Source organism: Leptodactylus fuscus, chromosome 1 (genome assembly GCF_031893055.1).
Source record: "Leptodactylus fuscus isolate aLepFus1 chromosome 1, aLepFus1.hap2, whole genome shotgun sequence".
Lineage (NCBI taxonomy): Eukaryota > Metazoa > Chordata > Amphibia > Anura > Leptodactylidae > Leptodactylus > Leptodactylus fuscus.
Genome location: NC_134265.1, coordinates 159,522,148 through 159,540,954, shown reverse-complemented (window position 1 = coordinate 159,540,954; position 18,807 = coordinate 159,522,148). Strand labels below are relative to the sequence as shown.

At 39.0% G+C, this 18,807-nt stretch overlaps 1 protein-coding gene across 1 annotated transcript in view; it reads right to left on the bottom strand.

The window, feature by feature from the left end:
- The window catches only part of KDM4C (lysine demethylase 4C), a 282,851-nt gene that overhangs the window by 95,452 nt on the left and 168,592 nt on the right, over window positions 1-18,807 (bottom strand). The window lies entirely within an intron of this gene.

Below are 18,807 nucleotides of genomic sequence, written 5' to 3'. Positions count from 1 at the left end.
TGCACAAAACTGCTCTTATCTCCATGTCAGTGTGATTTAGACAGCACTGTGTCCACAATGAGAAAATCCAACCATCTGCCCATTGACCATGGGGGTCAGCATACAACATTGACTAGGACTAGGGAGGCGGCTGTCAGAGACAACTGCACTCTCCAAAGAGAAGGCAGGAATAGCGCTTGTTAGTAATAAACTATGTATGCAGCTATGAAAGCTGCTAGGATGTGGCTTCCCCCTGGCCCAGCAGCCTCATGCTGTATAACTGCAAATCAGCTCTGCAGTACAACTGAGTAGGCTGTATTCCTCCTATAACTGGACTAATATATCAGCCCCCATTACAGGGTAATCAGCAAAAAGGAAAATAATGTTGAAATGTTCGCCAAAGGTCCATTATGACCTTGTGGAAAGCACACTGTATATAAAAAAATAAAATAAAGAAATAAGAAAACATAAATAAATAAAACACCACACCCACTATTGCATGTTCTAGCCCTGTCCCATCAACAAATGTCATCAACGGTACACACACACACACATTATATATATATATATATATATATATATATATATATATATATATATGAAAAACTATTTTAAAAGATATTGATGGGGGGGGGGAGAAAGAAAGGGAGGCAAAAATAATCTAAATAGCCTGAACAATGTTACAAATGTTATAGCTTTCTAAACTGCTTATACCAAAAAACCTGAAATTATGCTCACTCATAAACCAGGGACATAGCCTGTTCAAGAAATGATAAAGTACTTTCCACATGCAGTTTTGGGTTTAAAAAAAAAAACAAAACATATTTGGCTGCTTTTTTTGTTTTAATTGATACTGGGGTTTGTTTGTTTTTTCAAATTAAGGATGAGAACATGTGTGGCGAACCATAAGGGACCATAACAAGGGTCATATCCAGTGGGGTGGCATAAGAAAGAGGTCATATACTGTGGAAGGGCCATAAAAGTGGAGTCATATTGTATGGAGCAAAGAAAATAAATAAAATAGGGGGTCATATACTTTGTGGGAGAGCTAAAAGAAAAAAAGGGGGGGGGGGCTATACACCATGTGGGGGGTGGGCTAAAAAAAAAAGGCAAGTCATATACCATGTGAAGGATCTAAGCGCAGTCCATATCTGACTTTGTGTCCAGTTAAACTGTTTCGCCGCGGAGAGAACAAAACAATCACGGGCGCTCACGACTGGACACTTTATAAACCCATTCAGATGAATGAGTTTGAAAAATGACTGCAGGTTTCCATCTCCTGTCCAGTTTCGGGCAGGAAACGGAAACCTGCAAAACAGAGACCGGGGCGCAGATGTGAACCCGCCCTTATTGGGTAAAGGAAACAACATTTGCAAAGAAGTGCATTTAGGAAAACCCTTCAGTTGCCATAAGCAACCAGTTTAGATAGGATCCTTGTGATACAATATTACCCAAAGACGTAAATATCACCATGTATTCTCAATGACATAATAAAAACACAATTAAATTAAAAAGCACATATACCAAAAAAACTACAACAAAAAAAATGTTTTTTTCATATAGGAAATTTAGACTAATTTAGTCCCACTGAAGACAGGTACCTAGTGCTGACAATCTCTGAGTGACATTGTAGAATATACTGGAACTATTGAAGCAAAATTTAAAAAGAAAAAAAAAAAGCTACATCAGAGAACAGATTAAATTTTCCTGATAAAAATGTTAAGATTTAAATGATCTCACCAAAACCTAAAAATATATGGGCATGCATCTGACTGAAAAGGCAAAGAAAAATTGCAATGTAGTCCTGTGTTTCATGTTATTTTATAGTCCGCATAGAGATCTGCAAATAACTTTACCACTGCTGCTGTGACTTGCTGAAAGGCTCTCATCTATCACTTCATCAGTGACTAAGAGCAGAGAGGAGCCCAAAATACCTCTGATGACATAATAAAAGGTGATGGGAGAGATGAAAGAAGTAAAAAACACTGTTGCATGCTATGGATCAAGGCCTGAGAATGTATTTTATTCTAATTTGAGAAGATGAGACTAGTAGAATCAGATTTGTGCTCTTACTTGGTATAATCCTCCCCATGTTTTCTACTAATACAGTATGCATCTAATCTACACCATGCATTATTTTGTGCAGAAGTAGTATACTACAAGTAGTGTCATACTGTATTCATATATCTACAACTTAAAAGTGTGTGTTCACCTTTAAGCACCATTGTACACTGTGTACATGGATAAGATATACATAAATCATGGCAAACATTTTGCATCTCATTTTTACCCATTTTGAGACATTGTAACCAGGCAAAAAACAAGTTGCACAGTTTGACTCTTACTGCACTGCATTCTGGGAAAGTTAATGTCCTTTAACATAGGTCAATGACTTGATGAATTTTTGTTTCGACCACCACCCTGACCTAACTTATCAAATATCGCACAATATTTGATAAAGTTGGTACAAATTTTGCTGGAGTCTGTGTGGACGTAAAAATTCCCCTAATGATAAATTTCCCACAATGTTTACAATGACTGTTGAATCTATATGGCATATGGAATGGCTACTCACTTTATGAAGGTGTATAACCCCCTTTAAGAAATACTCTACATAATCGAGTTTACTTTGGCCAGCCAATGACCAATATATTTTGCTATTCACTTTTCCAGGCTTAAATGCTTATCTTTGCAGCTCATATTTGTGTGAAACATTGAGTGCTATGAATGCTACCATACAAGGAGTTCTGATGCTGCCCCAGTTGTTGCCTATTGGCTATAATCAGAATCTTAGAAATCGATGATGGATAACTCCTCATATCATATGGAATTTATACTACATTCACCAGTTGCTTTGCTCCTTTTTCAGATACCGTTAGAGGAAATAATTGGTTAATCTCAGCATAAACAAATAATTGGCTATGATCTTAGGAAAAATCAGCTACAATTTGCTCCACTGATGGGACCAATTGCAGGTCTTAGTCAGTGCTTTGGGAAAGAAAGCATTAACCCGCTTGTACATATTATAGGGAAACTGTGTATACACAGTTGAAAAACATTTTTAGAATAAGCATGTGCTTATTAATTAATTATAAAGACATAATTAGCATTATTTCAAACAATAGTGAATAAAATCCAGCTCCAGCTGTAGTCGAACAAATCACGTATGCTGATAGAGTCCAGTCAACAATGCAGTAATACATGGTTAGACCTTAAAGGTTTTTTTTAGATGCGGCAATAAACGATGTACTATGTGTGAATATGCTCATAAAACTAAAAAGTTCTTTAATTCAACACATACAAAGGAGTACAGTATTAATAGTTTTTTGAACTGTAATACGGACCATATCGTTTATGTTATCGAATGTACCCAGTGCCAATTATTATATGTGGGATGCTCAATTAGAGCGGTCAAAACTAGAATATCGGAACATATACAAGGGAGTAGTCGTGAAAGTGATAAAACTTCTAACGTTTCGAAACATTTCTTCCATGTTCATGGAGGAGATGTTTTGAATTTAATTTTTTATACTATAGAAAAGGTGGCCAGACCCAGACGAGGAGGGAACTGGCGCAAAAAATTATTGTTGCGCAAAGCTTTTTGGATATTGGAATTGCGTACGAGGCATCCGGCCGGTCTTAATGTCCGGTCGGATCTCTCGTATATATATTAAGTCCGTTGATCACGAAATATAGAGTTTATCCATATAACTGTAGTATAGTACAAATTGCCTTTTTTCATCAGTTTGTAGTTGTTCCCTAATGAGTCTAAGGTTATTGCTGCTTGGTAATATATATATTGACTCCTTTGGGTTTAGAGCGGAATATCTTATATATGGGTAACAACATAGTAATAAGAGTCCATGTATCATCAATGATTGCTACTATGTAACAGATGGTAAGATTGGCTATGCTATGTGCTGGGAGAAGCCGAGCATGTGATAGTGTCATGTGATCAGAGTCATGTGGAAAGTTGCTTAGCAACAACAATATGTGTACAGGAAGTAGGAGGTAGTAGGACAACAGGAAGAGACGTAAGGAACCCGGTCTGCGATATTGGAATGAGAATTCTAGCAAAAGCAGGTACATTTTCATATTTGGATTGATGAGCAATATACATGTGTATGAGGGGAGGTGGTTTCATATAAATGCGTCAGACATTGCTGGAGATGATTATAATTGGTAAGGATGGAATGATATATACATATTGTAATATTGTATTATTATAATAATAGTACTGCATATGTATGATGTTTAAATGTTGTACTTTCAAAGATATCTCATTCGATGTATGTGATACGTATATTATCTATTGTATATTGTATATATTGGATATGATTATTATGTATAGGATGTGGTAGATGTATTGATATATAGGTTAATAATGGGTTAAGAGCATAGGAGGAGTCAGTGAAACAATAGATTATGTTATGAAGGGAGTGATCCTGAAACGCGTAGCTTTGTAACATTGACTCCTATGTCACTATGTGACGGTTTTATTATTTTGATATAATAAAAGTTATATTTTATCCTACCACACTACGTGATTTGTTCGACTACAGCTGGAGCTGGATTTTATTCACTATTGTTTGAACTTTTGGACCTGGAATCCAACAGAGGTTTCCGTGCTCGCTGGTCGGACATTATACATCTTGAAAAAGGGTGAGCTGGACTTACGAACTGTTTGGCGATAATTAGCATTATATATGTGTCTGTTACTGCTGCATTGTTTACTTATGTTTTTTTCCCATTAAAAAACACTTTAAAAAATAAATAAATACCTTTTTCAACTACATTTACAAAATGCTGTATGGGAACCTGGCCTCTACAAATGCCTTCCACCAACTATAGGCCAGTAATCACATACAATCAGGATGCATAATGGAAGGCTGGGTTTATACACAGACGTCAATATTAGAGAACAACATACAATTTCCTAAATGTCACTACATGGTCATATTTGAAGTTATCCAAACACGAGTAAAAGAGCAATATTTTAAGCACTATTTCACGAGTTACATATATTCTGAAGCATAGTATAAAAAAACTTCAAGGATATATGTGAAAAAGAATATTGATCAAAACGAGAGAACACTTTTAGAAACCTTCCAGCTATTAGCCATAATCTGGAACTTGGTGATCATTTCCTTAATCATCTGACAAACCCTATTTAAGGGGCAGCCTAACTTTCCTGTTTTCACACTACTGTCGGTGTTCGACAGTATTAGTATATTGTTCATATATTGATATGAACAACTTGATGCCAAGGGGGTTGGAGTTACTTTAGAATGGTTCACCATCTTCCATAGGGAGCATTCACACTACTGTCGGTGTCCGCTGCTAATGTCCGTTCAAAATCTTGTGCGGACATTAGCAGCGGACACTAGCTGTGTCCATGACATTTTGCATTGATTTAAATGGACATCGGGTGGGTTCTTTTACAGTCCGTGGGTGTCCTTAACTGTCCGTTCCCAAAGATATTCGACTTTTCAAGCGGACAGCAAAACCAGACATGTAGGTTTTTGCTGTCCACTTGAAAAGTTGGACATTTTGAATGGACCCTAGTTGTCGGACACAGACAGTATAGTGTGAATGCTCCCTATGGAAGATGGTGAACCATTCTAAAGTAACTCCAACCCCCTTGGCATCAAGTTGTTCATATCAAGGCCAAAGGGATGACCTCATCACCCATATCACAATAAATTGGTTGTTCCAAATCTAAGATTTGTAGAGTATTGCATCTTTACAACATCACAAATCATTCAAGTTCCCCAAGTAGGCTCATCGCCCAACAAATCACAAATGCAATAGAGAAGAGGATAATGTGGAGAATCTCAATGTGCAATTGGTTCAACACTGCAGTTTCAGCACCAAACAGGGGAAGGATCTGTCTAGTCATATAGTGTCTCAACGTTTGAGCATTTCGACTGAAAGCCCATTTTGCAGTGACCAAATTTCTCAATAGCAGAAAGAATCAAAAGGCTAGACTTTGCTGAGAAGTGTTAGGGGGCCACTGCCCCTCTTTACACAGATATTTGTCCCCTCACAGAAGCATGTTGTGTGGATAGAGGTGAAATGTTCCTAAAGTTCATTCTAATAATTAAAGCAAGTTTAATTTATTTGGGTCAGATGGGAAACATTATGTTCATCATCAAACTAGACATAACTGAACCCAAAGTGTGTAAAGAAGTCAGTGAAAGCTGGAAGAAGAAGAGTCATGGTTTGGATATTGCATCAGTCAGAAGAAACTGGGCCTCTTATTCAGCTACATGGTAGACTAAATGCAAATGCTTATATAAAAAAAAAAAAAAAAAAAAAAAAAAACCTTCTCCAACAACAGATGGTTCCTTTTCTGCATTCATCGGTAAGCCAGCAACTTTCAGGTAGAACAATACAGAGTCAAAATGTGTAAAGCGGATCTTTCATCTAAATCCTATAGAAAACCTCTAGAAAATCCATTACGACAAAGCCAATATGGCCAATAAACAGGCTACAGTTACCGAACTGTGGAAGAGGCTGAAAGAAGAGTAGGCCAAAACCCCACCAGAGCAGAGATGAGCGAGTACTATTCGAAACAGCCATTTCGAATAGCACGCACCCATAAGAATGAACGGAAGCGGCCGGCACGCAGACTTTGCCGGCCGCTTAACCCCTTGCGTGCCAGCTGCGTCCATTCATTCCTATGGGTGCGTGTTATTCGAAACAGGAGTTTCAAATAGTACTCGCTCATCTCTACGTGATGTTCTGTGGCCACAGATTTGCTGAAGACATTCAAAGGTGGAAGCTAAGGTGAAACGAGTGTCGAGGCGAGGTCTGACTGCCCACGGTTTTCACTTTCCCTCACTACCAAGGTATATAGTATATCTCCTTATTGGTTTGTTTTATTATATGCATTTATCACTTTCATAAGTGTGTTACTCCTGGTATACAATGTTTATTATCTAGATTACTTTGTGATTTGTTCCCCCTGTGGGATGTTACACTATTTTATGTGGTTACCCCTCATATGTGTGTCATTTTCATCTTTTATTAATATTACAATAAAATATTCATCTTTTATATAATTTTTGTGTGTGTCTATGGTATATTTTTATGATAGCTATAAACTTCATAAAATTTAGTTGTAGCATGTGCTATCCATTACTGCAATTATTAACCGAATGCAGTTCTTCAACATAAAAGTGCTGCATAAACCCAGCCTATGGCCTCCTGCACACTTAACTGTATTTTTTTTTACAGCAATTGCGGATAAGTTTGGACCCATACATTTCAATGGTCGTAGTTTTTACTGCTATGCACCAGAGCCAAATCAAACAGCTGCAAATTATGAAGCAGATCCTATACTTGTCCAGAATTGACAGTTAATTGGAATACATGGGTCAGAGAAAACCAATGAGAAAATCCTAAATTGTTTACACTGCGTTTCCATAACCAGGGACCTGGGGATGATCTTATCTCTCCGCCCAGGACAAGTGACAGCTCCCTGCTCTCAGATAGGGGAGGGGGAGCTGAGTGCTAGGGACTGGGGAGCAGCTTGTATTTCTGAGCTGTTTATCTCCCATTTATCAGTCGGTTAATTGAATTTTGCTGATAAGGGCTGAGATAGGGAGTCTGTTACCTCTGTATGTAACACACAGACCTAAAACTGAGTTTATTGCAAACTGACTCTTGGTCCTGTAGCATGCAAATTTGGGATTCTCATCACCTATCAAATCCAGCTCTGTGATACTGTGCTAATTTATTTACAACTATCCCTCATTACTGACTGCAAACATGTACTGCTATGAAGAGAGATCACAGAGCTGGCTTTTTCTGGGAGACAGCAAGTGAAACCCCTCCCACCAATGTACTGAGAAAACCAGGAAGTGAGTACTCCTTACCATCATATTTTCCTGTCTATAAGTACATTTTTAGTAAATTATTTTCTATTATTTATTAGCTTAACTCTTAACTCCTTCACAACCAAGTTGCATGCACAGTTTTCCAAACAGCTATGAAAAAATATTGATTATTTAACTCTGATCACAATGTTGTCCCAACCCACTGGAAGGCCTGTAGGATGATGGTAAAAAAAGGAACTTGTCCAGTATCCAGTAATGTAGGAAAATTAATAAAAACGTTCTTTATTTTTTGAATCCTTAAAGAAGCACTCCAGGCAAAACCCTTTTTTCCATCCCTGCACCTCTCACCTGACTGTCTGTCACTTTCCAGGCTTCTTTTGTGTATACTACCTTCATAACCCTACAATCCAGTTTCTCCCCACAATTGATCTGACACCATCCTGGCTTTTATATTTCTTTCTCTGAGCTGTGCTTTCAATCCCATGATGCATCAGCACAGCGTTACATAGGCAGCGATAGGATTGTAATTGTCACTGCTGCTGGGGGACAGTGGAATTATCCTTTCCTTTACATATTCATCCAAATAATCAATAAAATCATAAATATACAGTCAAGGAGGCAGCACTGTAATCTCCTCCATTATAGGCATTTAGTGTGAGTTGACCCATGTCAGCACTAGCTAGGGAATAGCAGATTTTGTCAGATTTTTCTTTATGGACCCCACATACTTTAATGGGTTAAGTCCTAGTGAAAAAGCCGAATAAAAATCATATCAGAAAAACAGATTCATTTATAAAAAATAAAAAAAAAACCCACCACATGTGCATCACCTCTGGGTGCTTTTCTTCTCTGAATTATATATATATATATATATATATATATATATATATATATATATATATATATATATATATATATATACATACACACTCACCGGCCACTTTATTAGGTACACCATGCTAGTAACGGGTTGGACCCCCTTTTGCCTTCAGAACTGCCTCAATTCTTCGTGGCATAGATTCAACAAGGTGCCGGAAGCATTCCTCAGAGATTTTGGTCCATATTGACATGATGGCATCACACAGTTGCCGCAGATTTGTCGGCTGCACATCCATGATGCGAATCTCCCGTTCCACCACATCCCAAAGATGCTCTATTGGATTGAGATCTGGTGACTGTGGAGGCCACTGGAGTACAGTGAACTCATTGTCATGTTCAAGAAACCAGTCTGAGATGATTCCAGCTTTATGACATGGCGCATTATCCTGCTGAAAGTAGCCATCAGATGTTGGGTACATTGTGGTCATAAAGGGATGGACATGGTCAGCAACAATACTCAGGTAGGCTTTGGCGTTGCAACGATGCTCAATTGGTACCAAGGGGCCCAAAGAGTGCCAAGAAAATATTCCCCACACCATGACACCACCACCAGCCTGAACCGTTGGTACAAGGCAGGATGGATCCATGCTTTCATGTTGTTGACGCCAAATTCTGACCCTACCATCCGAATGTCGCAGCAGAAATCGAGACTCATCAGACCAGGCAACGTTTTTCCAATCTTCAATTGTCCAATTTCGATGAGTTTGTGCAAATTGTAGCCTCAGTTTCCTGTTCTTATCTGAAAGGAGTGGCACCCGGTGTGGTCTTTTGCTGCTGTAGCCCATCTGCCTCAAAGTTCGACGTACTGTGCATTCAGAGATGCTCTTCTGGCTACCTTGGTTGTAACGGGTGGCTATTTGAGTCACTGTTGCCTTTCTATCAGCTCGAACCAGTCTGGCCATTCTCCTCTGACCTCTGGCATCAACAACGCATTTCCGCCCACAGAACTGCCGCTCACTGGATGTTTTTTCTTTTTCGGACCACTCTCTGTAAACCCTAGAGATGGTTGTGCGTGAAAATCCCAGTAGATCAGCAGTTTCTGAAATACTCAGACCAGCCCTTCTGGCACCAACAACCATGCCACGTTCAAAGGCACTCAAATCACCTTTCTTCCCCATACTGATGCTCGGTTTGAACTGCAGGAGATTGTCTTGACCATGTCTACATGCCTAAATGCACTGAGTTGCCGCCATGTGATTGGCTGATTAGAAATTAAGTGTTAACGAGCAGTTGGACAGGTGTACCTAATAAAGTGGCCGGTGAGTGTATATATATATACACACCGTATTTTTCGGACTATAAGACGCACTGGACTATAAGACGCACCTAGGTTTTAGAGGAGGAAAATAGGGAAAAAAAATTTTGAAGCAAAAAATGGTAAAATATTTAATATATGGGAGTTGTAGTTTTGCAACAGCTGCAAGGCCACATTGACAGGTGACCCTGCAGCTGTACGGGGACGCATAGAGTGTTTTTTTTTTTTTTGCGGGGCCAGAAGTACTTTTTAGTTATACCATTTTGGGGAATATCTATTGCTTAGATCACCTTGTATTGAAAAAAAACCCAGTGGTTTATGACGTATGATTTTCTACTTTTATATATATATTCTAGGGACAGGAGGTGATTTAGAACTTTTATTTATTTCATATTTTTATTATATATTTTTAAAGCTCTTTTTTTTTTTCTTTTTTTTTACTATTTTATTCCCCCCCGGGGGCTTGAACCTGCGGTTACTTGATTGCAAGTCCCATAGACGGCAATACAACTGTATTGCCGTCTATGGGACATTCTGTCTATTAGTATTACGGCTGGTCATAGACCCAGCCGCAATACTAATATATAGCAGTGACAGGCCTGGGAGCCTCATTAGGCTCCCGGCTGTCACCCGAACAGGTCGGCTCCTGCGATATCGCCGCGCAGGAGCCGGCCTGCAACTTTACAGGTACGGGGCCGGTGGGGACCGGCCCCGGGGGAGAAGGGGCCACCGATACTGACCCGGCATCCGCTGTACTAGAGAGGCGGATGCCGGCACGGGATAGACGCCGGGGCCTGAGACATCGCTCCTCTGCCCTGCATGAAGCCAGCGGCGGGGGGACGGAGGAGCGGAATAGCATCACTCCTCCCGCTGCTGGCTTCATGCAGGGCAGGGGAGCGCAGCGATGTCTCAGGCCCCGGCGTCTATCCCTTGCCGGCATTCGCCTCTCTATTACGGCGGGTGCCAGGCGCCACATTCAGACTATAAGACGCACCCTTCTTTTCCCCCAAATTTTGGGGAAAAAAAGTGCGTCTTATAGTCCGAAAAATACGGTGTATATATATATATATATATATATATATATATATATATATATATATATATATATATACCCCGTATTTTTCGGACTATAAGACGCACTTTTTTTATTTATTTTTCATATATATATATATATATATATAGATATATATATATATAGATATAGATATAGATATATAAAAACATATATATATATATATATATATATATATATATATATATATATATATATATATATATATATATAAGAGCCATGTAGGTGCACCCTTACTGGAACCTTCCATTTCACATTTATTTGTTCAAGAAACATAACATCCATGGTATTCGATCATGTCCTCATCAGGAATAATCACACATTAGCAAATCACCAATTTCAGACAGGAGATTAAAAAAAATCCCAGACAATGAATTTGTCATATCGCTTTCTGAATTACCTATCATTAATGTAGGAAATATTGTCCTATATTCCATAGAATAAAATGAATAATATTCAACTACAGATGCTACAGGCATGTCACCAAAAATCCCAAAGCCGCTCTCTTTAATGAATGGCTGATGAGTATAGACTCTCTTTGGATCTTGAGTTCTCTGATCTTGTCATTACATGGTAATTACTATGAGCTTCAAATATAAACCTTGTAAGTATCAATTTAAGGAAATTAACAGGAATGTAAGGGTACTACCGCTTTCCCAGATACATAGAAAAGTAAAGCTCTACCGAGTCTGACAACCAATACTTTGTAGTTAAGAAAAGCAAAGGTAAAAGCACAGAGAATCCTATTAATGACTATGACAGAACAATAAAAGCTGGTAGAGCAATGAGCAAGATGAAAGCAGAATATAAGCCACATTACAAGATTCACTTACAATTTCTAACAAAAGCAGAAAGATAAAGGTCAACGCAAGCAACTCTCCTGCTATAACTTACAAAGAAAGCAGATAAAGGAAAATGATGCCTCTTTGTTCAAACCATGTGAATGCAAAGGTAAAACACGTGAAATTATATTGTTATTTCTTGTAATCTATGCACACATTGCTTCTTCCCTCATTTGTAGAATATTACTTTACTGAAATGTGGATTATCCAGTATCCTCAAGTCCCGAAATTAAGGCTTCATCTGAAAATGAAGATTCAATGCCTGAGACAAATAAGACAATATTTCACTACATCCCTCCCTTGCAGTTCAGCTTACTTTCAACCAAATCTCTTTCTCCAGTAGCGTGCATGGAGGAGGTCATCATACTTTGGAAACCCAAGTTTTGTAAACCAACTGTGAAATCAGTTTTCTACCCAGAGCTATGGCTGGGTTCACATCTGCGTTCGGGGATTCCATTCCCCTCTCCACAAGAAAAATGAGGAGAGAAAAGCGCTGCAAGCATTACTTTTCTTTCCACATTTTTTGTGCGGAAACCGAGTGGAAACCACGCGGACCCCGCTTTAGTGGGGTCTGTGGGGTTCCTAAACTAACCACTTTTTTATACAGATTAGGTTTACGTTCGGTGGATGCCCAAGCGGACCCCTGAACAGAAACCAGAACGCAGATGTGAAACAAGCCTATCAGTCTTATAAACCAGACTATGTCTATATAACAATTACTGCACATGGACTCCATGTGTCTTGAAGACAGCCTAGAAAAAACTTCCACCACACAAAACCTCAAATTCTACAGCTTAGCCCTAAACTCATCCTTTTATCCTTACATTCTCTTTCTGACAACGTATAGTAAACCTTTCAAATGGAAAAAAGTAGATGCAGAAGTAAGTGGTCACCAAATGCCAAGTACTTTAACACCTATCATATTTGGTCCTTTAAGGGGTTGCCTCATTGCAGCTGCCCTCCTGTCTCCTCTTCCCTCCACTTCCTGGTTTTCAGCTCTTTCCAGTAGTAAAGCACAGTTATGACATTCACAGATAACAGAGAGGAAGCTGAAGAAACTTATCTAGCCTTTTATCAGTGCTAAAAACCCAAAGCCATAAACAGTAAGAAGGAGAAAACAGAATATAGGCTGGGTTCACACCAGAGCTTGAAGTCCGTTCTGAGATTCTGATTACGGTTTATGGGGTCCACAGGTAACAGATTTTTTAAGCAGATTATGTTTCCAGGCACAGATGGGAAGCTAGCCATAGACAGCTAGGATTCAACATCCTGACCTGTGAGCAGGTCTGTACCTAGGCAGCCAGCTGTACACGAGGAGAGAAATTCTGCTGTATCTGCAAAGGTGAAAGACCACCTAAAATTCCTCTTCCTGTTCCATCATGTAAAACTGGCCTTACAGCTATTATGTCATTATTTACATAAAAACAAATCCATTTAAAGACTAGACAGTGACTCTGCCTATGTGCTGGTTAACAGGTCAATGACCAGTGAAAAGGTATGTTCACCACAAGCCGCAGGCAAAAGTCATACCAAGATGAGCAGCGTGCTCCTCAGACTGATCTGGTCATTGCTGCTTCACTAGTATTGCTACCCATTAGGTGGTCAGCAAAACTGGCTGAAGTTTCCCAGATTCAGTTGATGTACAATCTAATCTATATATACTACCAATCACTAAGCAGAAACACAAGCTATAACTTATTTGCGTATCTTAATCAGGTGGCTGTGGCGTAACTAAAGTCTTGTGGGCTCCGATGCAATCTTTTGTCTGGGGCTCCCTAACTCATCCCTACAGAAGATTCTTGATAGTGATGGTTACAAGTGCTAAGGAGTTTAATCAGCCTTAGTGTGGTTAGGGTAATGTGTGGGTCTCCTTGGTTTATGGGCCAGATGGAGGACCCACAGATTACCCTAACCACACTAAGGTTGATTAAACTCCTTAGCACCTGTAACCATCACTATCAGAGTTTGCTGTAGGGATGAGGTAGGGGCCCACAATAAAAGATAGCACTGGGGCCCGCAAGACTTTAGGTACGCCACTGGACCTCACAGTCACTGCTGCCAGTTAGGAAATATTTACTGTACATGCAATAGATTCTTTACAAAAACCTCTAACTAAAAAATACATTAGGCCCAGTTCACATCAGTGTTCACGTTTCTGTGAGGGGACCCTAAACAGAAACCTATACACATTAAAAAGCGGTTGCCTAAGAAACCACATGGACCCCATAGACTAGGTCTGTGTGGTTTCTGCACGAAACATGCGGAGAGAAAAGTAATGCATTATAGTCTATGGGGACTGTGAGGTTTCTTAGGCAAGCGCTTTTAACGCAAGCAGCATTTTTTTCTCTGCATGTTTCATGTGGAAACTGAGCGGAAACCACATGGACCTCATTATAGTCTATGGGATCTGTGTGGTTTCATAGGTAACCTTTATTTAAAGCGTATAGGTTTTCTGTTCAGGCAGGCCCCAAACGGACTTCCCGCATGGGAACCCGAACACCAACGTGAACCAGGCCTTATATTCAACTGGTTTCTACTGGCAGCACTTCCATTTCTGCAAGCTTGATGAATAGGACTGCAGGACAATACCGCATATGCTACATAGGGGTTCTGCTGCACATTCATTGTGAATTTCACTCCTAAACAAGAAGTGAGGAAACTGGTTTCCAACACCTGTGGCATTGTTACAGCATAGTGAACAGCTTGCTAATTTCTGTGTAGAGGTTTTCTGCTAAATGTAGGAGGGGTATTAAAATGCCATGCACATGTACTGTACTGGATCTGCAGCATTTAAGCACACACTAAATGTGGTTGGTAAAACTCAGAAATAGAGACTCTTTCGGAAATGCCAAAACCCCTTAGCCTCATTAGTCTCCCATTTCCTCAAACCGGGAGCTAAAGAAAAAAAACATGCCTCATTTTATTAACTACCCTATAGAGAATAGAAGATAAAATTAATTCTAACCTGACAGATTCTCTTTAATCCGAAACAACCACATGAAAAAACATCTAGGACAAAAACAGCAAGTAAGAAGAGACGATGACAAACTACGCTATAACTTTAAATACTAGATAAACTAAAATGCTGAGAAGCCAAAAAAATCTTAAGAGGAACAGTAACTTGGATAAAAAATGTTCTTGCCGTTTTATGTGAAAGAACACACAAAAAAGTCCTAGTAATGGGTCAATAAATATCCCGAATCAATTCACAGCTAACTGCAAGGATGACTTTTTTATTGCTTTAGGAAGCAGGAATTCAGCAACATAAAACAGCTATAATTATTTCACAGGCTTTCATAATGCATCTTAAGATTTTATTTTACATATAAGAGGCTCGTAGACAAATCATCACACATTTGCACACAGACTTCGAGGTACTCCACAACTTGCTCTAAGAGATCTGTACTACCTGAAGTAACCATCTGTGGTAAGCAGCCATTTTGTCAACATTTAGCCTTCTGGCCACGGTCATCAACAAAGTGAAAAAACTGAATGTTATAAACAGTCACAGTATTCTATGTCACGTCTCTCGCCAACAATATTCCTGTGGTCAAAGTTACCAAGGAGACATTTTTTATATTTGGTCCGATGAACACTGGCCCCAGTTGACCATGCTGGCAAGCTTTTATGCATTCAGCTGCTGCCATGATTGGTTAATAAGATATTTCCATAAATCAACTGTCTTTAGATGCTTTATCCTATTACAATAAACGAGAAGCCATATATGTTGCCATGGTTTGTTCAATGTAATGTCTGCAGGTAGAGAGAAATAAAGCGCATCCAGCAATTTGGTAGCTTCTTATTACTGAAGAACTGTATGCAGTATTGCCTAGCATGTGTTACTATGCATTTCACCTGTATGGCAACGTCCAGTAAACTCAAAAATTCTGGTTTACTAGAAATGTAAAAATATGTTTCCCATTACTGCCATTAAAAACTGCATGTTGTTCTTCAGTAACAAAGCACTGTGTAAACACAGCCTAGAGCTTTTCTCTGTGCACAGCAGACACAGTGCATGTGATGTGATTCAGTTTCATGCAATTGAATTTAGTCCCTTTCAGAACAGAGGAACGATGGGAAGATTTACTATGCCCTGTACACTAGTTTTATGACATACAAAGCATAAACAGGCACCCCCTTCGCCACCAGCTTCAGGGCCAAGAAGACTGGCATGAGTAACGCCAGGCTTCATAAATCTGCTCCAATCGGTTTACCTCCAAAATGGTTACCCCAAGAAAAGCTTCAAATATATAGTTCTAAGAATTTATTTTGCTTTCTTTCTTTTACATCGTTAAATCTAATTAATAAAACACAATTATTTAACATGTTTCACCTGCAAAAACCTGTGACTAGATATACACACAGGTTTGGTCATGTTTTGAAGCCAAAAATCATGTGTGGATGAAATGAGGGGGACTATAGGGGATAAATACTACTTAGAGATGAAAACAGATGTAAACCAGCGATCCATTTGCACAGAATCATTAGGCTTAGTTCACACGTGAAAAAAGCCTAGCTGATTTTGTCACTGATTTTTCAGCGTCGCTTTTTTTGGACACTGTTTTTTGCATTGGATGGTGTTTTTGACACTGTTTTTGACGCTTTTTCAGTCAGTTTTTTTGAAGCTTTTTTTTTTTTTGCATTACAAAAAAGTACATGATAAAAAAAACGCTGGCGGTTTTTTCAGTGCCCCATAGACTCCTATTCATTTTTTCAGGCGTTAAACGCCTGAAGAAAGGTCATGTTGCTTCTTTTTCTGCTAGCAAAAAAAGCTAGCAATAAAAAAAGCTAGCAGAAAAAAAAAAAGCTAGCAATTCACATAGGGCTACATTTTATGGAGGCTGATTTGGCCGCGAAATCAGCTGTCAAAATCAGCGTCCATGTCCCCGTGTGAACTAGCCCTTAGGGGTAAATGTGAAAATGTGTCGTATAGATTTTTAAAAAAAATATAGATTGTGAGCCCCATATAGGGATCACAATGTACTTTTTTTTCCTATCAGTATGTCTTTGTAGAATGGGGGGAAATCCACGCAAACACAGGGAGAACATACATACTCCTTGCAGATGTTCCGGTCGGGATTCAAACTCAGGAGTCCAGCGCTGCAATGCTAACCACTGAGCCACTGTTTTGCCCCAGAATGTGTTGTATATTTGGCAGAAGGCCCTCTTTTCTTCCAAAGATGCAACATATTCCCTGTTCTGCAGCACACTTGCCACTTTCAGAGAAAGTAGGCAGAATGGGGTGGACAGTATGGTTGGGACACCTTGGCACAACATATTTATCATAACTCGCGACAGTTTTCTTCTGATGTGAGTTATACTGGAAATCTACACCAGTTCCTAGTCGGCGAAGATCTTTTTTTCTTCTGCACAATTTTATGTATAACAGCAAAAACCAGATGGCAATGCATTCATTAAAGGGATCCACTAAATGGATGCAAAAACTTGATAAAAATGACCCCTAATGAGGCTCTTATCTGAACCTCATCTATATAAATTGGTTGATGCCTTATTATAAATAAGGCACTATGGGTACTGAAATTCTCAATTGCTTGACAGATGCTTTAACACTTCCTTTTTTTTTTCCATATTGTACATTATTGTTCTTAATGTACGAATCCATGTCCTTAGCTCTCTCTCCCAATCTCCACTTCAATTAGAATTGCATCATGTTGCTTTGTGAATTCTGTAAAGATTACAGAGCGTTGTGGTGAGCGCTCGCTTTAGACCATAGTAAACCAGTCATTTTGCTCCAGCCGCCTACACATTTAAATTTTAATTTCAACGCCAACTATGCTATGATATTAATCAAGTCATTTCATTTGTATATTGCAATCAGAATGAAACCCACTTTTCCTTGCAGCCCCTCAAGGCATGAAAAGATTATAGTGATATGGATCACAGGCTGCCGCTCCTTTCTGGGAGAGATGCTTAAAAGCAAACTGAGCTATGTGAGGCAGAACTACTGGGCTGAGATTATAAATGTAGGTTTTCTTCACATAAATTACATCCTAAAATGCAGGTATTAGGTAGGTGACGGATGAGCAGATGAAGATTCACACTGAGTAAATTAATTACAAACTCGGTGATAAACAGAATTGAAACTTGAGCCAAGGATAATGAAATTACATGCCTTTTTTCTTCCATAGTGCTCCTCTTGTGCTGAAAGAAGATTATTTTCTAGAAAGAAGTGTAGGGCGATCACATTAGCAGCAGCAATAACCATTTTGCATGAAAATATCAAGTAAAATGTGTCAGTGAACTGTCTGCCATAGAATTAAAAAAGCAGCAGCAGCAAAATGTGTCGCCTATATTTCGCAAATGTCATTACAGGCTCCAAATAAGATGCCTAAGGGTATATTCATACATAGCGTTTGAGGCAAAATTTATAACTGCATTGGAAAATAATGTATGCGATAACTGGCTGCGTGATTTTAAAAAATGGAAACCGTAAAATAAATGTGTCACCTGTAAGAAAAGGCACGGCTAATTACCATGCTGAAAAATCACAGAAAATCATTTTTTCTGGGATGTGGGTTTAGAACCACATCTAATCCGCTCTGTGTGAACAGAACCTGCTTTCTAAATGACTTAGATCATGCTCTTACCCCCTTCACATCAGTACCTCTGTATAGTTTCAAAGGTATTTATTAAATTATAACAATAGCACTATAGAAACGTAGTAAATACATATCAAACAAAAAACAAATTGCCAATTAGTAGGCAACAAGTATCAAGAACAGCTTCATAGGTCAAATGGCAGCATGCGTATAAAATATAAGGTAAACAAGGTAAAAAAAAAAAAAAAAAAACAAATATGTAAAATTTAACCTAAATCAGAGGAGGAAAGGGGGAGAAGTAGCACTACAATGGCCACAAAAAGCAACACTAAGGATCTGCCATTGGGGAGAAGTGTGGGGAGTGAGGGCTCAATCCAGT